This window comes from Mustela lutreola, chromosome 4 (assembly GCF_030435805.1).
Source record: "Mustela lutreola isolate mMusLut2 chromosome 4, mMusLut2.pri, whole genome shotgun sequence".
NCBI classification, from domain to species: Eukaryota; Metazoa; Chordata; class Mammalia; order Carnivora; family Mustelidae; genus Mustela; species Mustela lutreola.
The window spans coordinates 83564548-83586184 of record NC_081293.1 but is presented as its reverse complement, the minus strand read 5'-3'; positions in this window follow the sequence as shown (position 1 = coordinate 83586184).

The following is a 21637-nucleotide window of genomic DNA, read 5'->3' as shown; positions in this document are numbered from 1 at the left end:
CCGGAATTGTGATGCCACCAACGTTGGCTTTCTTTTTCAATATCCCTTTGGCTATTCGAGGTCTTTTCTGGTTCCATATAAATTTTAGAATTATTTGTTCCATTTCTTTGAAAAAGATGGATGGTACTTTGATAGGAATTGCATTAAATGTGTAGATTGCTTTAGGTAGCATAGACATTTTCACAATATTTATTCTTCCAATCCAGGAGCATGGAACATTTTTCCATTTCTTTGTGTCTTCCTCAATTTCTTTCATGAGTACTTTATAGTTTTCTGAGTATAGATTCTGTGTCTCTTTGGTTAGGTTTATTCCTAGGTATCTTATGGTTTTGGATGCAATTGTAAATGGGATTGACTCCTTAATATCTCTTTCTTCTGTCTTGCTGTTGGTGTAGAGAAATGCAACTGATTTCTGTGCATTGATTTTATATCCTGACACTTTACTGAATTCCTGTATAAGTTCTAGCAGTTTTGGAGTGGAGTCTTTTGGGTTTTCCACATATAGTATCATATCATCTGCGAAGAGTGATAATTTGACTTCTTCTTTGCCGATTTGGATGCCTTTAATTTCCTTTTGTTGTCTGATTGCTGAGGCTAGGACCTCTAGTACGATGTTGAATAGCAGTGGTGATAATGGACATCCCTGCCGTGTTCCTGACCTTAGCGGAAAAGCTTTCAGTTTTTCTCCATTGAGAATGATATTTGCGGTGGGTTTTTCATAGATGGCTTTGATGATATTGAGGTATGTGCCCTCTATCCCTACACTTTGAAGAGTTTTGATCAGGAAGGGATGTTGTACTTTGTCAAATGCTTTTTCAGCATCTATTGAGAGTATCATATGGTTCTTGTTCTTACTTTTATTGATGTGTTGTATCACATTGACTGATTTGCGGATGTTGAACCAACCTTGCAGCCCTGGAATAAATCCCACTTGGTCGTGGTGAATAATCTTTTTAATGTACTGTTGAATCCGATTGGCTAGTATTTTGTTGAGTATTTTCGCATCTGTGTTCATCAAGGATATCGGTCTATAGCTCTCTTTTTTGGTGGGATCCTTGTCTGGTTTTGGGATCAAGGTGATGCTGGCCTCATAAAATGAGTTTGGAAGTTTTCCTTCCATTTCTATTTTTTGGAACAGTTTCAGGAGAATAGGAATTAGTTCTTCTTTAAATGTTTGGTAGAATTCCCCCGGGAAGCCGTCTGGCCCTGGGCTTTTGTTTGTTTGGAGATTTTTAATGACTGTTTCAATCTCCTTACTGGTTATGGGTCTGTTCAGGCTTTCTATTTCTTCATGGTTCAGTTGTGGTAGTTTATATGTTTCTAGGAATGCATCCATTTCTTCCAGATTGTCAAATTTATTGCCGTAGAGTTGCTCATAGTATGTTCTTATAATAGTTTGTATTTCCTTGGTGTTAGTTGTGATCTCTCCTCTTTCATTCATTATTTTATTTATTTGGGTCCTTTCTCTTTTCTTTTTGATAAGTCTGGCCAGAGTTTTATCAATTTTATTAATTCTTTCAAAGAACCAGCTCCTAGTTTCGTTGATTTGTTCTATTGTTTTTTTGGTTTCTATTTCATTGATTTCTGCTCTGATCTTTATGATTTCTCTTCTCCTGCTGAGCTTAGGGTTTCTTTCTTGTTCCTTCTCCAGCTCCTTTAGGTGTAGGGTTAGGTTGTGTACCTGAGACCTTTCTTGTTTCTTGAGAAAGGCTTGTACCGCTATATATTTTCCTCTCAGGACTGCCTTTGTTGTGTCCCACAGATTTTGAACCGTTGTATTTTCATTATCATTTGTTTCCATGGTTTTTTTCAATTCTTCTTTAATTTCCCGGTTGACCCATTCATTCTTTAGAAGGATACTGTTTAGTCTCCATGTATTTGGGTTCTTTCCAAACTTCCTTTTGTGGTTGAGTTCTAGCTTTAGAGCATTGTGGTCTGAAAATATGCAGGGAATGATCCCAATCTTTTGATACCGGTTGAGTCCTGATTTAGGACCGAGGATGTGATCTATTCTGGAGAATGTACCATGTGCACTAGAGAAGAATGTGTATTCTGTTGCTTTGGGATGAAATATTCTGAATATATCTGTGATGTCCATCTGGTCCAGTGTGTCATTTAAGGCCTTTATTTCCTTGCTGATCTTTTGCTTGGATGACCTGTCCATTTCAGTGAGGGGAATATTAAAGTCCCCTACTATTATTGTATTGTTGTTTATGTGTTTCTTTGATTTTGTTATTAATTGGTTTATATAGTTGGCTGCTCCCACGTTGGGGGCATAGATATTTAAAATTGTTAAATCTTCTTGTTGGACAGACCCTTTGAGTATGATATAGTGTCCTTCCTCATCTCTTATTACAGTCTTTGGCTTAAAATCTAATTGATCTGATATAAGGATTGCCACTCCTGCTTTCTTCTGATGTCCATTAGCATGGTAAATTCTTTTCCACCCCCTCACTTTAAATCTGGAGGTGTCTTCGGGCTTAAAATGTGTTTCTTGGAGGCAACATATAGATGGGTTTTGTTTTTTTATCCATTCTGATACCCTGTGTCTTTTGACAGGGGCATTTAGCCCATTCACATTCAGGGTAACTATTGAGAGATATGAATTTAGTGCCATTGTATTGCCTGTAAGGTGACTGTTACTGTATATGGTCTCTGTTCCTTTCTGATCTACCACTTGTAGGCTCTCTCTTTGCTTAGAGGACCCCTTTCAATATTTCCTGTAGAGCTGGTTTGGTATTTGCAAATTCTTTCAGTTGTTGTTTGTCCTGGAAGCTTTTAATCTCTCCTTCTATTTTCAATGATAGCCTAGCTGGATATAGTATTCTTGGCTGCATGTTTTTCTCGTTTAGTGCTCTGAAAATATCATGCCAGCTCTTTCTGGCCTGCCAGGTCTCTGTGGATAAGTCAGCTGCCAATCTAATATTTTTACCATTGTATGTTACAGACTTCTTTTCCCGGGCTGCTTTCAGGATTTTCTCTTTGTCATTGAGACTTGTAAATTTTACTATTATGTGACGGGGTGTGGGCCTATTCTTATTTATTTTGAGGGGCATTCTCTGAACCTCCTGAATTTTGATGCTTGTTCCCTTTGCCATATTGGGGAAATTCTCCCCAATAATTCTCTCCAGTATACCTTCTGCTCCCCTCTCACTTTCTTCTTCTTCTGGAATCCCAATTATTCTAATGTTGTTTCGTCTTATGGTGTCACTTATTTCTCGAATTCTCCCCTCGTGGTCCAGTAGCTGTTTGTCCCTCTTTTGATCAGCTTCTTTATTCTCTGTCATTTGGTCTTCTATATCACTAATTCTTTCTTCTGCCTCATTTATCCTAGCAGTGAGAGCCTCCATTTTTGATTGCACCTCATTAATAGCTTTTTTGATTTCAACTTGGTTAGATTTTAGTTCTTTTATTTCTCCAGAAAGGGCTTTTATATCTCTCGAGAGGGTTTCTCTAATATCTTCCATGCCTTTTTCGAGCCCGGCTAGAACCTTGAGAATTGTCATTCTGAACTCTAGATCTGACATATTACCGATGTCTGTATTGATTAGGTCCCTAGCCTTCGGTACTGCCTCTTGTTCTTTTTTTTGTGGTGAATTTTTACGTCTTGTCATTTTGTCCAGATAAGAGTAAATGAAGGGGCAAGTAAAATACTAAAAGGGTGGCAACAACCCCAGGAAAATATGCTTTAGCCAAATTAGAAGAGATCCAAAATTGTGAGTGGGGAGAAAGGGGATAAAAAGAGGTTCAAAAAGGAAGAAAGAAAAAAGAAAAAAAAAAAAAAAGAAAAAAAAGAAAAGAATTTTTTTTTAAAAAAGAAAACACCTAAGAAAAATGTAAAAAAATATATATATATATTAGATAAACTAGTAAAAAATCGTTAAAAAAGAAAAAGGTAACAGTTAAAAAAAAAAAAATTTTACCCGAAGGCGAGAAAAAAAAAAAAAAATGAAAAAGAAAAAATTAAATTAACTGCAAGACTAAAAAAAATCACAGGAAAAAAGCCATGAGTTCCGTGCTTGGCTTTCTCCTCCTCTGGAATTCTGCTGCTCTCCTTGGTATTGAAACCGCACTCCTTGGTAGGTGAGCTTGGTCTCGGCTGGATTTCTTGTTGATCTTCTGGGGGAGGGGCCTGTTGTAGTGATTTTCAAGTGTCTTTGCCCCAGGCGGAATTACACCGCCCTTACCCGGGGCCGGGGTGAGTAATCCGCTCGGGTTTGCTTTCAGGAGCTTTTGTTCCCTGAGCGCTTTCCGTAGAGTTCCAGAGGACGGGAATACAAATGGCGGCCTCCTGGTCTCCGGCCCGGAGGAGCCGAGAGCCCAGGGCCCCACTCCTCAGTGCGCCCTCAGAGAACAGCGCCCAGTTACTCCCGTCTGCCTGACCTCCGGCCGCGCTCCGAGCTCACCGAGCCTGCGACCGGTTCAAGGTAACACGGAGCTGCGAGCTTACTGTCGGCTCTGTCTCTGTAGCCGGCTTTCCCGTTCCAATACCCGCAAGCTCTGCGACACTCAGACACCCCCGATCCTTCTGTGACCCTGCGGGACCTGAGGCCACGCTGACCCCGCGTGGGCTTCGCTCCGGTTTAGCCTCTGGAGCGATGTCCCTCCGCGGAGCAGACTTTTAAAAGTCCTGATTTTGTGCGCGGTTGCTCCGCCGCTTGCCGGGAGCCGGCCCCTCCCCCCGGGGTCTATCTTCCCGTCGCTTTGGATTCACTTCTCCGCCGGTCCTACCTTTCAGAAAGTGGTTGTTTTTCTGTTTCCAGAATTGCTGTTCTTCTTCTCTTCGATCTGCCGATGGATTTTCAGGTGTTTGCAATCTTTAGATAAGCTATCTAGCTGATCTCCGGCTAGCTGAAGCAGTCTCAGCTTGCTACTTCTCCGCCATCTTGACCTAGTTGATTTACTTTAATAAAGCTTAATATATGACCATAATGATACTGTCTCTTTTCCTGTTAATGATTTTCAGAATTTTAAGATCTTTGTTATTAAAATAATAGTGCTTCCAAATTTTTAAAAATCAACTCTGGGCAGTAATTGAAATGTGGTTAAATAGACCCTATTTAAGTCACCAACTTGAGTTTTAAAAATAAGAGTATACTCATACGTATGACTCCTACAGTTAAGAGGACACACCCATTACCCAGAAAGGTTTCTCATTCCTGGGACTCCCCCTCCCTCCCTCCTGGCCTGTGGCAACCAGTGATTTGCCTTCTGTAGCTAGGTTAGACTGATTTTTTAAAAGACCATTTCACGTAAATGGAGATGCACAATATGTCCTCTTCCTTGTCTGTCTTTCATTCAGCCTGATTTTGAGATGCATCCGTGTTTTAGTATCTGTCAGTAACACCTTCATTTTTTGATTAAGTCATATTTTATTGTATGTTTAGTACTACGGTTCTGTTTACCCATTCCCTTTCCAGGTTTTGATTATTACGAGCAGAGCTGCAGTGAACTTCATGTGCATTTTAGCATAGGCCTATTGTTATTTCCCTTGGCTGAATACTTAGAAGTGAAGTTTCTCGGATTGTAGGATTAGCATACGTGGTATCAGACTTTTCTGAAGTGTTTGTTCCATTTTATATTTCTGTCACCAGTGTGTAAGAGATGTATTATTTCATGTTTTGGTCAATACTTGGTATTGTTACTTTTAATGTCACCATATTAACGTACATAGTGGCATTTCCCTGTGCTTTTTCATTTGCATGTCCCTGATAAATAATGATATGCATCTTTCACTTACTTATTGGCCATTTGTGTATCTTATTTTGTGAAGCATCTATTTAAATCATTTGCCCACTTTGTAGGTTGTTTGGCTTATTTTTGAGTTATAAGGATTTTTTTTTAATTTAATATTTTCCCCCAATCTGTGCCTTTCCCCCCGACCCCCTAGTTTGTGGCTTTTTAGAAGAAGTTTTTCATTTAGATAAAAGTCCAGCTGACCAGTTCTAATCTTTTCTAGGAGATCTTAACAATAGTATCAGAGATTTTCCCCCTTGTTTTCTAAATGCCTTAGTTCTGTGTTAGGTATAGGATCTCTTTGGAATACATTTTTATGTATAGTGTTTTAAGGGTTGAAATTTATATCATTCCATTTGAGCATTCAATTTTTTCAGCACCATTTGTTGAAATGACTGTCTTTCCTCCATCAAATTACCTTGGCACCTTTTAAGACCCCCAATTGATTATTTGTCTTTGTGTGTATTGGGGCTGGTTTCTACCTATGACCCTTTATTCTGTCCCACTGATCTGTTTAGCTTCTCTGTGTTGTCTGTATTCCCATATCTTTGTTAATAAGTCTTTAAATGAAACTGTGTAAATTCTCCAACTTTGTTCTCTTGTCCAGAACTGTTTTGGCCCTTTCAAATCTTTTGCATTTCTGTGTATATTTCAGAATGAGCTTGTCAGTTTCCAAAAACAAAACAAAACAAAACAAAGATTACCTTAATATTGCTTTTAGGATTTTATTGATTCTGTATGTCGGGTAAAGTTGACATTTTAATAATACTAACTTTTCTGACCCATGAATATGATCTATCTCACCATTAAATCCAGTCTTTCTCTCAGCAGCATTTTGTATTGCCCAAGTAATATATATGTAATATATATACTGTTATATTAATATTATATATAATACATATACTGTTAATCTTAATATACTTATATATTATATATATTAATATAATGTCGTATTAATTAATACAATATTATATTTATGTTATATATATAAGTATTATATTAATATTAACAGTATATATATTATATATAATATTAATATAATAGTATATATATAATATAACAGTATATATTATATATATAACATATACTGTTTTGTTAGGCTTATCCCTAAACCTTTCTTGCTTTGAATGCTATTATAAGTAGTATTATTTACATAATTTCACTTTTAGTAGTTTTTTGTTAATCTGTAGCAATATGGTTGAACCTTGTGTATTGGCCTTGTTTTCTGTAATCTTGATAAACAAATCGTCTTGGTAGCTTTTTTGACTCCATAAGATTTTCTGATTGTATATGATCATGTCACCTGTACTTGCTGCTTTCTTTTCAACCTTGATGCTGTTAACTTTTTTTTTCCTTTTCTGCATTCTCACTACAATGCGGAATGAACTGGTGTCAAAAGACATCCTTGCCTTACTCTGTCTTAAGGGACAGCACTGAGTCGATTATTGTATGTTTCATGTCAGCTGTGGGTTTCTTAGGTACAGAATGTTGTTTTTAATTCAATTTTGCTCAGAGTTTTATCATAAATAAATGTCGATATTTTTTCTTTTGGCCTTTTAAGCACAAAATCTAATAATCATATGATTCCTTCTGAAATTCTTCTGATGCAATTAATTACACTTACTTATTTCTAAATGTTCAAACAACCTTGTATTTCTGTAAAAATCTACTTGGTTGTGATCTGTCCTTTATATATTGCTGAGTTTGATTTGCAGATTCTGTGTTAAAGACGGTTGTGTCACTATTCATAAAGAATGACGTCTGTATGATCTGTGCTGGTTGCCCCTCGCGTTTTTACATTGGTAATTTGTTTTCTCTCTTTTCCTTCCTTGGTTTGCAGGAAATTTATCAGTTTTACTGATTACATTTTTCAAAAGAATGAACTTTTGGTTTCACTGATTTTTCTCTGTGCTTTTTCTATTTCATTGACTTATGTCCACTTCTCTACTATTTTTATCTTTTCCTTCACTCTGCGGGTGGTTCTTTTTTTAACTTCTTAAAATGAAAGCTGGGTTTTCATTGGCTTTAATAATGTTTTCATTTTAATTATAAGTTTTTTAAAGTTCTGATTTTCTCTCCAGGATCTAGAAATTCTGGGAAGTTATGGGTTCATTTTCATTTAGTTAAAAATATTTTCTAATTTACCTTAAGTTCTCTCCACCCACCCTACCATGAGTTACTTAGAAAAGCATGTGTGATTTCTACATATTTGGAATTTTTTCCAGATACTCTTTTCTTTTCTTTCTTTCTTTTTTTTTGAAGATTTTATTTATTTATTTATTTCACAGACAGAGATCACAAGTAGGCAGAGAGGCAGGCAGAGAGAAAGAGAGAGGAGAAAGCAGTCTCCCTGCTGAGCAGACAGCCAGATGCGGGGCTCGATCCCAGGACCCTGGGATCATGACCTGAGCTGAAGGCAGAGGCTTTAACCCACTGAGCCACCCAGGTGCCCCCAAATACTCTTTTCATTTCTGACTTGTTTGGTGTTCAGAGAATATAATCTTTATGGTTTTCCTTAAGTTTATCTTTCTTGGTGAATGTTCCATGTGACTTGGGAAGACTGTACTCTGCTGTTACTGCACAAGATGTTCTAAAATGTCAGTTGGTTGCAGCTTATACATATTCATGCTTCCTTTCCCTTTCAGTTGTTTTATCAATTCCTGAGAAAGGTATGTTGAAGTTTCCAGGTGTAATTGTGATTTTGTGTTTTTTCGTTGTCCGTTTCTCACATAACGAAGCTCTCATTTAAGGTACAGTTGCGTTAAGATTGTTGTATCTTCTTTCTCATTGTGAAATTTTCCTCTTTATTCCTGGTGAAATTCCTTTTCCTGAAATCTTTTTTTTTTTAATTAGTATAACTACATCAGCTTCTTATGATTATTGTTTGTATGGTATATCTAATTCCATCTTTCTGTAGTTTATATCTCTCTTTTAATTTAAAGTCAATTTTTTGGGCATCTGGGTGGCTCAGTGGGTTAAGCCGCTGCCTTTGGCTCAGGTCATGATCTCAGGATCCTGGGATCGAGGCCCGCATCGGGCTCTCTGCTCAGCAGGGAGCCTGCTTCCCTCTCTCTCTCTCTGCCTGCCTCTCCATCTACTTGTGATTTCTCTCTGTCAAATAAATAAATAAAATCTTAAAAAAAATAAAGTCAATTTTTTTTATATGATAGAGTTGACTCTTGCTTTCTTATCCTTTCTGATCATCGCTAGCTTCTATTTTAATGCTCTTATTTGGAGCAAGTTCTTAGGTGAACTACCATCTTGCTAATTTTTTAAATTGAAATACTTCTTTTTATGAGATGACTACAGATTCCAGTGCACTTTTAAGAAACGATATATGCATGTCCTGGGAACAGTTCACCCAGTTTTCACTAATGGTAACATTTTGCAAAACTGTTGTATAAATATCATATCCAGAAAAAAAATATATATATATATCATATCCAGGATATTGACATTGATAAAATTTGGGGGCCTAAGAAAGATCTCTCCAGTTTTTCTTCTCTTCATTTGTTTGCATACATTTAGTACAGTACAACTTTGTCACTTGTGTAGGTTTTGCGTATCTGCCCCACAGTCAAAATACTCTATAGTTCCATTATCATAAGGACCTCTACTGTTGGCCCTTTTATAACCACAGCCTCTTCACTCCTGTGCGCTCTGCCACTGTCAGTTCAAATGTTACATAGATTTGTATGTATGTCACTTTGGGATTAGTTTCTTTCCCTCGACATAACACCTTTAATATTCATCTAAGTTATTGTATCAATGGTTCATTCCTTTTAGTTGCCCATTAGTGTTCCATTTTATTTATTTATTTATTACAGAGTTTATTTTTAAGAGTCATGTATTAAAACAGAGAGATAATTTTAACCTTATTAGCTAAATGATGTCTTGAGCAAATGTATTAATTCGTGTACTTAAAACAAAAGTATTGAGGAAGAAACAAACTCTTCTCTTTTTTAAACAAAATTACTTGTTAGAGTAACATTTTTAAAATGAGATAAAATTCTTTCAATATGCATAAGGAAATTTTGATCTAGGTATGCTATATACCTTTTTGGTACTAATGAAAATGAAGTAATGGTAAAAATACTTTGTAAATGTGTGCATCTATGTTTTTTGAAAACTGAAGAAGCAGTCTGACATCTGGATAGTTTTCGTGGGCTATTTGTAGGAAATTTATGGAAAATAAGAATCAGCACACCAAAAAGTCTGATGCATTTTCGCATATCTAGTTTCTGTTCACTATGATCAGGATTATAGATAATACTGTAAAATAGACTCAGGTGCTGGTTATTAAGGCTATTTGGATTCTTTTTAATACTGAAAAGGTCACACAGATTGTGATTACTGTGTAGTGTCCAAGAACTAAGGTTTGCCATCTGTTACTCAAATACAGGAAAAAGTTAAGATAATCTAGTGATATGAGTGGTTTTGACATTTCTGTTTTTTGGAATCATCTATTAATTACAGTCTTTAAAGACTAATACCAAATTTTAAGCTTTTGCAAAAATAAAGCTTAGAGGTTATGCCAGTGTTTATATTTTTTTTTATAAAATGTGAAGATATTGGTTGAGAACTAAAGCTTATGTAATGGAAGTCTGGCTTTTAGTCATTTAGTTTTACAAGATTATTTGGATATTTAAGTGGGAACACCATGTTTTATCTTGTGATATTAAGTTATATGAGATTTTGATAGTTTTTAGCTGTAATTTTCCTAAAAGTTGATATATAGGAATTCATTATTATGGAACTTCATCAGGGAACTGATTTAATATGTATTCCTTAAATATTTGCTTTAAATATTTTTCAGGTCCTCTGCTTTCTTGTACAACTCAGTTCTTGTCTTTCTGCTGTGAAGTGATTTTTCCCATTTAAAATTTTGCTTTTTCAAGCTACAATATATAAGTTGTTTCTGTAACATAATTCCTTTTCACACCCTCCCTCCCCCACCCCAAGAACTGGTGTTGCCAGGTTGGATAGATGTCTTTAAAATTGAATATTGGGCTTAATAGGGTCTGATTAGTTTTAATCTACTTTATTTATTGATATTTTTACTGAGAAGTTTGTTATGCCAAATGATTAATATGATCAGGCATACTATTTCAGTGTAGATAGGATCTAACTTTGTGTTTAGGGTCTCTATTTTTTGTGTAAGAATCATCTTGCCAATTTAAAACTCATGTCTGATGAAAGTAGATTATTTGACAAGCATCACTTTATAGAATTTGTTTGGGTCTGAGTGGTAGGTCATGAAGAGAATGGTGCCCTTTTGGATAAACAGATAATATGTGTGTAAATTCTGTCTCTTATATTAAGTGAGGGAGCATATATGTAGGTGAGATTTTTATCCAAATATTCAGTCTTTACCTGTTTTGTTTGCCTAATAGTATTTAAAGGGTGTGAGGTGTTATGAGCTCCTTTCCCTTGTTTTCATTTCCGTCCCTCCCGTCTAACTGTTGGTATTTGTTTTTCTGTATGTTGACCTTTTAATGTTTTTCAACAGTTTTTTGGTTGACAGAGTTATCTCCCTTTTTATCTTTCATGTTTCAGCTTAATAATTTTCGAGGTTTTTCTGTATATTCTCCTTTGCATATGAAGATTCCACAACTAATTGATTAGTAATTGTGCTTTTTTCCCCCAATTGTGATAATTGGATTTATACTAAAATGATACTTGCTTTAGGAACAAGCATTTATGGGTAGCTGACTAAAACTAAAAGTACTGCCTTTTCAAACCAAGCAATGTAGACTTGCTCTCATATTTTTTAGTATATTTAAATCTGCATATTACTAAAATTTAAAATATGAATTTTGGCTAGTATTTTAGTATATGTAATTTCAGAGGTTTTTTTTTTATGATCCACTTATTCAAGTGATTATAAAGTTGATATAATGATAAAAATATCCTCAAGTGAGAATATAAATCATGTTTTTCAGTATTAGAACCAAGGCAGTTTTCATAAAATCAGTAATATGATTCTTATTAATGTAGTAATAAATGCCAATATCTGTGCCTTAATATTTTAAAGTAGACCTGTATTTCTAGTTTATATTAGTATAAGCCCTTCCAGGATTAAAATACAGCAGTTAGGCAAAACTATTTTTGGCACATGGGAAAAAAAAAAAAAGCAAGTCATTTCTAGATGATGTCGTGGCTTAGATATAAAATAAAGAGATTTGGGTCTGTTATATTAAAGCCAAATATAAAATGAAGCAGCCTAGCACACACTTGTTTGGAGCTTTCTTCCATTAAAATGGTTCAAATTAGCAGTGGTTTCATTGAAAGGTAAATTTGATAGAAGTAAATTTAGAAATTTTACAGTTTTAGCTTAATTAGTAGGAAACTGAAACCCCACTTGCTGGCGATACGTTTTGTATTGAGCTTTTTTCCTTCGTATTATGTATGTGTAGTAGTTTCGAACATTAGGAAATTTGTGCACGGCTGCATCTAAAAGATCAATAGAGTTGGAAATGTTGGAATCTGTTGTTTTTTTTTTTTAATGTAGTTTACTAGTATTGAGTAAATTTGCACTAAATATTATTAGGCCTTTGTTCTCAAACTATTGATACATCCCTTATCATCTTTTTTGTCTTACCTGTTGGAATGTCTTTCTTTCTGTGAAAGTTAGTGACCTTAAATAGCAGTCCAAACCTAGTGTTTTAGATAGTTATCTCTGGTAAATTAAAGGATGAAAAGCATGGCTTTTATAATGAAATGAACTACAGAAGTACCATAAACCTAACACTGAATATAAAGATTAGAGCGTAAAAGATACACTTTTATGTACTTTACAATAATGCTGGATTGATGTCATAATTTTAAGTTTTTTAGTTTTTCATATACTTTATTATGATTTTGCTGTAGGAAATTAGGTTAGCGTTTGGCTTATAGTTCAGGTATATAATGCTGACAAGTATATCTAATGCATATTGGACTGATGATCTTTCTGAAAGTTGTTCTGTAAGTTACAACCATATTTTATTTGATTTGTCATTGGTAGTCAATCTTGGATGTTTGTTAGTGGGAGCAGAACCATGGCAGGGAGGGGGCGGGGTTTACGTGTGTGTATTTTAACAGCAGCAGAGTTCTGAAACAGGAAATCTGCCTTATCATATTCATCCAGAGAGCTAGGAAGGAGGTAATTGTTTCTTACGCTCGTTAAAACCAGTTAGTTGGGCAACTTAAATTTTAGAGGTTCACAGATGTAGGTTTGAACAGTTGTAGATACATTATTTCATAACAGCTGTGAAGAAAAATTGATTAAATCTATTGAGAGGAATAATCCCTTAGCTAATACACACAAAAATTGTACTTTGGGTTTTGGAGCATTGCTAGCATTATCAGTGACTTGATTAGATATTTTTCTGTGGTTCTGGTTTGCTTACATTTAAATAAAGTTCAGAGGGCCTTGATTGTTCCTTTAAAAAGTATTTGTTTAAAACTGTAATCTTAAATTTAAACAATAGAAGAAGTTGATTCTGTGTCAGGTATTTGTCACTGGAAATTATCATTCCCTCTTTGTTAATGTGTTTATGCTCATAATTACATTCTTAGGTACTCACAGCTTAATTTTTATCTGTCAGTGGGTATTTGTCATTTTTAAAGCTATATAGGTAGCATTTCATTGGGCTAAATATCAGGCATTGCTTACTGTGCTGTGTTAGGATTATTTCCATTTTTTCCCTTTAAAAACAGCATATTGTGACTATCTTTGCATAGTTTACATTGTTTTCTTAGTGCACATTGTTAGAGTGGGGTTTCTGGAACAAAAGGTAAAACAGTTTCATAGTTCTTTGTTACAGATTGCAGATTTTGTGCCAAATGAACCAATTTATGGTATTGCTACTAAGTAGAAGAATTACTAGCAATTCTTGATGTTACCTTTGAAGAATGTGGTATTTTCCTTCAGAAAGTAAGATCTAAGCCTGGCTCAGTTGGTAGAGCATGGGACCCTTAAACTCCGGTTTGTGAGTTCAAGCCCTGTGCTGGGCATGGAGCCTGCTTAAAACAAACGAAACTACAACAGCAACAAAAAGAACTCCACATAGTGACATCTAAACTTCTTTTCAAAGCAAAAATGTGTATAAACTCTTCAGTCAAGGCAAGTTGGTATAATGTAACAATTTTAGAGGAAGTTGTGAGGTCCTAATTGTTTGGAGGAATAGAAAGCTCCAGTAGAGCTCATAAATTACTTGGCAGTCAGTTTTCCTTTCTGGTTTGCCATTGTGGGCAGCTAATTTAGAAGTGTTAAAAGGAACCTAAAATTTATGTTAAAGTGGATTTAAGTGAATATATTGGAATTCTTTTCTTTTATAATTTGTTTATAAAAACATCATATTGAGTTGCCTTGTAATGAGACATTGAAACTAAAATTAAATAACAGGATATTTCTAGTCCATGCAACCTCAAATCATAACAGCTACTTATTACAATTCTAATAGCCCTTTACAGTTTATAGTTTTAAAGATATTTCCAGATACCGCATTTGATCCTTGAAACAACCAATAAAGAAATTACATTAGGTGTTAGGATCATCATTTTGCAGACAAAAGAAACAAAAATATTTGAGGCCCAGAGACTTAGTAATTTACCTGCAGTCATAGGCTTTTAAGTTGCAAAGCTGAGAATGGAACTTTGGTCTTCTATTTATTAAATGACACTATGCACAATGAATCATGGAACACTACATCAAAAACTAATGGTTTACTGTATGGTGACTAACATAACATAATAAAAATAAATAAACAAACAACATTATGCATGAAGTATTTTAATGCAGGCCTGGCACCTTGGGAATATTTAAACAAATGTTCCTGTGTCCTGTGCTGTTTCTGACCACTATGCTTTATTCTTAAAAATCCCCAATTTTTTTGGACCAATATTTTTAATATTTTTGTAGTTTTCTGTATTTTTTTGAGAAATATTTTTAGTATTTCTGTAGTTTAGGCTTTGGTGCTTACGCACCCTTTTCACTTTATAAAATCAGATTTTAGGCAGCATTAATTTGCTCTGCACAGGAATATTTATATGCTTTATATGTTAGGACAAATTGTTCTCAAATAATGCAATTAGCACTTTATCAACTGGAAAAATCAGCATCTCCTTTTTCTGCTTTCCTACCAATATGAATCTTCAATTTAGAAACCAGATACAAACATTTTACACATTTAATAGAGAAAAAGAATACCTAGTGAGAAATAAAAAAATCTTGCATTAAATGAGACTCCCGTATAAGTCTATGAGTGGCAGTTGTTTAAAGCATAATTTGATTAGTGAAGTTGCTAATATGGATATAACTGTGACATACATGGAAACTCTTTGTTAATTTTAAACTTGTTAAAATTTGTTGGAAAAAAAATGCAGTCCTGATGTAGATTATGAATCAGTGGCTGAATTTTTTTCCCCTCACCTGATCCTTAAGCATCTGTTGGTCGATAGCCCTGACAGAAAGCAGGGGAAAAGCTCCAGAAATTCCTGGAAAATAGAATTAAATGGTGCAGTCTTGGTATTTACTAACTAGCTTTCGATTCTTCTTGTCTCTTCTTGTTAGTCTGACTTTATTCCTTCATTCCTGCTGCCGATTCAGCTCAACGTCAGTTCCTCTTGTGAGCTAGGCAACTTCAGGTTTGCTCTTACTGCTTTTTGATCACTACCTCTGTAATCCACATTCACTTTCTATTTGCCATCTGCGTTCCATGTATGTTACCGCTTCCAGTTAACTAGAATTTTTAAAATAACTTATATGTGATCTGTGGAAGTAATTTTTCTTAAAATAATTGTGGCAGAAAAAAGATGTTACTGGTTTGAATACTAGGACTGTATACTGGTATTTTAGTTTATAACTTGTTTGGGGATAAGTATATCTATATATTATGTTGAGTAGTACTACAAAGAAACTTCAGAAGTGCTTTATTTTTAATAATTGTACTTAAAATAAGACTGTCTATATTCAGGGACACATAAAATAAGGCTTACGGAGCTATTCTTGGTTATTCTCTATTTGAAAATTCTAGTTAAATTTGTAGTGCAAATGACATTAATTTGGGTACAAGTAAAATTTTGGGACAAGGTCAATATGAAATCTCAGCTCACATGTTTTTTTCTAAAGGCATTTTGTTAATTTGGTGTAACTTAGAATATCCTTTTAGTGTTTTAAGTCAGGATTGGATGTTAAGAACAACCAGTAAAAATTGAGTTAGCTCATATACTAGCTGCATCATTTTATAGTGTGTCAGTTCTGTTATTGGTGAAATTGACTTCTATGGACAGGCTTTAGAACTTAATTATCATTTATTATTTTCTTTCTTGCAGTCAGCATTCTATGTTTGAGATGGGATTGTTGCAGCACTTGAATCAAGACTCTCCAACATGATATATATGATTATCAAAACTCATCAATGAATCACTTAAGATCTTGTATTTTATTGTATGTAAATTATACCTGAATTAAAACAAAACAAACTGAGCATGTTTGCTTAGAGGTGGGGTGAAAGGTCATGTACTGAATGTCGTATGTCTGTGTCTGCAGACTTGCCATAGCAATGGTAGCTGTCCCTCTGAGGCCCGACAGAAATTCCTTCTACCTCTCTGCTTACTTCATGTAGCCACTGATAACAAGGGGAAAGCAGTCTTTTGTTTTGTTCCCTTTGTTAAATTTGGGAATATTTTACATTTGTTCTGAAGTTAAATACTTAAAAGGCAAATTGCTATAGTCAAGATTTCAAAGAGTTAAGGTTTCTATTAGACTTTGATGCTCTTAAGAAGGATTAGGTTATTCAGTAAAGAGTGTCATTGGAAAAAAAATATATCCAAATCGTTACAGTAAGCCCTAATGGTATAGGTCTGTCCCATTTGTTTAACTGATAGACAGCTATCACTATGTTCTAGTTGTTTTCCATAGGTTAATGCATTTAATCCTTATCACAACCCTGTGTTATAAGTACTTTGTTTTTTTAAATGAAGGTAACACTTTCTTTTCTGTTTAATTTTTAATCCAAACTTTTATTTAAATTCCAGTTAGTTAGTATACAGTTAATTACATGCAGCTAATTTCTACACCTGGTTAATTTCTATACCTGAAATTAATATTATACTGTATGTTAACTAACTGGAATTTAAATAAAAGCTTGAATAAAAATTAAGCAGAGAAGAAAAGAAAATGTTACCTCCTACCAGTCCCATTTTACACAGGGAACTGAAGATGGGTAACTTGCAAAAGATGACTTAGTAAGTGACGCTAGAGTTCAAATCCAGGCAGCTTGGCTCTTGGAGCATATGTTCTTTTTTTTTTTTTTTTTTAAAGATTTTATTTATTTATTTGACAGAGATCACAAGTAGGCATAGAGGCAGGCAGAGAGAGAGAGAGAGGAGGAAGCAGGCTCCCTGCTGAGCAGAGTGCCCATACGGGCTCTATCCCAGGATCCTGAGATCATGACCTGAGACGAAGGCAGCGGCTTAACCCACTGAGCCACCCAGGTGCCCGGAGCATATGTTCTTGACCATGTTGCCACATTGCCTGCGAGTAGATCACTAGATGGCAAAAATATTTGGCTTCCTGTAGTGATCTAGTTAGTATAATTCTTTATGCGCAGCATTTATAAGTAATAAGATGAGAATTTCATATGAAACACTCTCATTATTTGAAAGTATATCCGGTAATTGCAAGTTAACACTATTCCGTATTAGAAATATATATATATATATATATATATATATATATATATATATATATATATATATATATATATAGTTTTCTCAGTTATTTTTATTTGGTTTAAATTGTCCAAAAAAAGTATGTCAGAAATTTTAACATTAGGAAGCAAAAAAGTCAAATTGGACATGCATTGGTATAATTCTTGTCATAAGAAATATGTGTCTTATAATTCATTACTCAGTTTTGGAAATTCCAGTGATTCTGTATTGTCTTTTAAAAGTTTTTCAGCTTTAACATTTGATTAGTAAATTCACTTTCATTTGAACCTGCTTCCTTTGAAGCTTTTATATTTTTGTTACTGATATGGAAATATAAGGAACTCTTAATCTTTTATGAGGCAGCATGGTATAAAAAGCTGGGTTTGTACCTAACTGGTTTGAATCATAACTCAGTACTTACTGGCTGTGGAACTTAATGCAAATTACCCAGTCTTTTTGACCCTCAATTTTGTCATTCATGAAATGGAAATAATACCTTGTAGGGTTGCTAGGATTAAATGGGAATGTATTTCCTGTAGTGTGGCACATGTTCTCTGCATCTTTCTAACTTATGATGTAGGTTAAAGTCTTGGGTAAAATCTCAAACTGTGAATAAGAAAGGTGAGGATCTGTGAAAAATGAAACCTTCAGAAGACTGGATGTTTAGATTCTATGTAAAGGAAGCATTGGATTGTTGCTCTGTCAGAGACCCCCACGCCGATTCTGGCCTTTGACTTCTTATATGTCTGGTTAAATTGAACTCCCTCTCACAGCTTCCTTCAAACTAAATGCAGTCTTCTGTCCTGCCTTCTCCATACAGCTCTGTGTGTGAGCCACACTGGCCTGCTTGCTGCTTCCTAATGTTGTATGTATTTCTGCATCCCTGTTCTGTTCCCTGCCTGAAGTGTTCTGATTGCTTGTTTGTTCTTCTGTCTACTGATGTCTGACTGACTTCTTAAGGATTTTCTAACATATCACCTATTTTGTAAAGCTTTAATTAGAATTAGCCCCTCTCTCTTTATCTCTTAAAATATTTCGGTCTTATATTTAGTAGAATATAAGTCATGTGGCACCGCTGCATGTCTGTGTGTCTATTTGTCTTTCCTGACAGAGTAGGGACTTTTCCAGTGCAGTAGTCTTTGCTTACTTAGCCTCTGCTCTCATTGCCCCTTGCACGGAATGTTCAATGTGTGTTTGAATAATTAAGTGAATGAAAGGGGGCCAACTGAGTTTACTTTAATGAGTATATAACATTCCTATTTATGTATAATTAGAGACAAATGGTTTTGTTTAAATAAGGTAACCAAGTCCTTTTCAACTTTAACTCCTTTATTAGTATTCATAGTGCAAGGATACATTGGAGTTTAGTCCTGGTTAAAATGACTGCATTTCAAGGGGCATTGTATTATTGTGCTTTTCTATAAGGCTGAAAATCATACAGTGTCTTTACTGAAATTTAGCATTCAGTTGGAAAGTTCATTAGGAGCAGTAATTACTATTACTTTGAATTAGAAATACTTTGCTGTTGCATTGCTCAGAATAATTCAACTTAAATTTTTTACTTATATCTATTTATAATTTTTTATGTAGGAATTCTGGATTGGTGGAAGCTGCCACTGCTTTGGGTCCCTACTGCTGCCTCATTTGTCTTCTGAGTGTTATTTTCTATATGTTGGTGCTCCCAAGACAGGGTTACAAAGTAAAGATTATTCACTTTCAGGAATTACTACTGCTGTAGGCTTGATTTGAGCCTCCAGTCTCTCTCTCTCTTTTTTTCTTTCTCATGAACGGACATAATACCCAAAATATTTTGATAATTGAACATAGTTCTTTGAATGAGCTATGTTTTTAGGTGGAACTACTTTCTTAGGTGAGAATAATAGATGACAGCTATTATTTGTAATGTGTGATAATCCTAGTAGTTTTGGAGTCCCCATAGTAGAAGAACACTTTGAGATTGGGGGTGAATTTATATATTCTTAAAGTGACAAAATTGCCACATAGTAAATGCTACTTAAATTTTTTTTCATTACATATTTGTGTGTATGTATGTGTATATACATATATATATTGATAGAAATTCATCATTTTTTAAAAACTAAATACAGAGCTGAATTTAAGTCATGTGGAACAAAACAATATTTTGTCATGATACTTGGTAAATAGACCTGGAGGTAATTATAAAGCAAACAGTTTTTAAAAATCTGTTGCAGAAATAGTGCAGGCATTGTATCAACAACAAAAAATAAAAAACAAAAATGAGAAAAATATATATTCCCACCTCCTAGAGATGATTACTTTTAGTACCTTAGTTTGTAATCTTTTTGTCTACATATGTCTATCTGGGTATATATGCATTCTTATTCGATTATGGCATAATGCTGTGTATTCTCTTTTGAAACCTTTTTTTTTTAGTCAGTAATGTTTGCTTTTCCATTTCAGTCATTTTTTTATCCCATATAATGCCCAGATCATTTTCAAATTTCTCTGGTTGGCTCAAAAATGTTCTTTATGGCTTGTTCGTCTAAAACAATAGCATTGTACCTATGAACTTGGCTCTTAGAATCCTTAAGTCTTTTTTTTTTATTATTTTAAAAAATGTTTTGGAAGATTTTTATTCATTTAATTGACAGAGAAAGGCACAGTGAGAGAGGGAACACAGCAGGTGGAGTGGGAGAGGGAGAAGCAGGCTTCCTGCTGAGCCTGATGTTGGCCTCGATCCTAGGACCCTGGGACCATGACCCGAGTGGAAGGCAGAGGCTTAACGACTGAGCCACCCAGGCACCCCAACCCTTAAGTCTTTTAAAAACAAGAGATACCCATTCCTCCCCTCCTTGCCTTTTAAAAAGACATTTGAGCAGAGACTGGGTCATATGTTTCAGACCTTTTGAATTTGTCCAGTTTATTCTCATGTCCTTTAGCTTGTTTTTTTATCTCTTGTATTTAATGTAAATTAAAATTTATATCTAAATACTTGGTTGAGTCTCAGGTTGAAGATACCTTGGATATCATAGGTGATGCTTTGTCCTTCATATTGTATCACACAGAAAGTTACAGGATCTCTGCATAACTTCCTTGGTGATGCCCAGATTTACTACTGAAATTGGGTGCTGGCAGTCTTTTCTGCCCGCTGTTCAGTTACATTGGTCTCCTTACATCAGAAGGTATTTTGGGTGGTGTTGCTTTGGCTTTCTTAAGAAAAAAAATTTCAGTTCTTCATCATCCACTAACCTGTTGGTTTAGAACCAGTTGTTGATCCTTGCCTAAATCAATAAATTTATTAGGGTTTGCAAAATATGACTTTTAAAGTTCTATTCTTTTGTGTTTATTAACACTATGTTTTTCTGTAAAGTAGATCTTTACTGTATGAAATGGTGGTATTTGGTTGTCGTGAAATACAGCACCTACAGGAAAAGTAGCATAAATACTTAATCTCCCTCTTTTTCTACTTTCAGAGTAGAGAAAGAACTGTTCTAACAGCCACTTCAAAAGGTGATAAATGAAAAATAGTTTGTTCTTTTTTTCCTTTGAGATTCTTTATCTAGACTCAAGTGTTTTAATTTTATTTAGGGTGTTTTAATTTACTACCATTTAAATTGTTTCTTTGATACTCAGTTTGTTAGAGCTTTAGGTCCTGGGATGTCCTTCATTTTAGCTCCTATATCTGTCTGATAGAGATCATTATCTCTTGAGTACCTTCCTTGTCTCCTGGCACAGAAAAATATCCCAGACTCATCTTGTACCTTCCTGCCACAGACCTGGCATCCATTATAGTTCCAAGTTTAGTGCCTTTTAATATATTAAATACTAGAGATGCAGTCTGGGTCCATCTAGGGATTGTTTGCTGCTAAGATTGATATGCTTTTAGGCCATTTCAGTGAAAAGACCTAGAGAACATAGATTTTTATAAACATGAGTTCATATTGATATTTCCAATTAAGGTTTTTACTTGATTTCTTGATTTTATACCTATAATCATAAATCTTAAAATCATTAGTAAAATTTCATTTTTTTGTACAATATAAAGAAGAAAGCTTGAGGATATCAATACTGATAATAGTAAAAACAAACTTGCAGAAAAAGTTTAAAATTTCTTTGTAGTTCTTTTTTTTTTTTAAGATTTTATTGATTTGAAAGAAAATGGGCATGAGAGAGAATATGAGCACAGGGAGAAGAGAAGCAGACTCCTCTGCTAAGCAAGGAG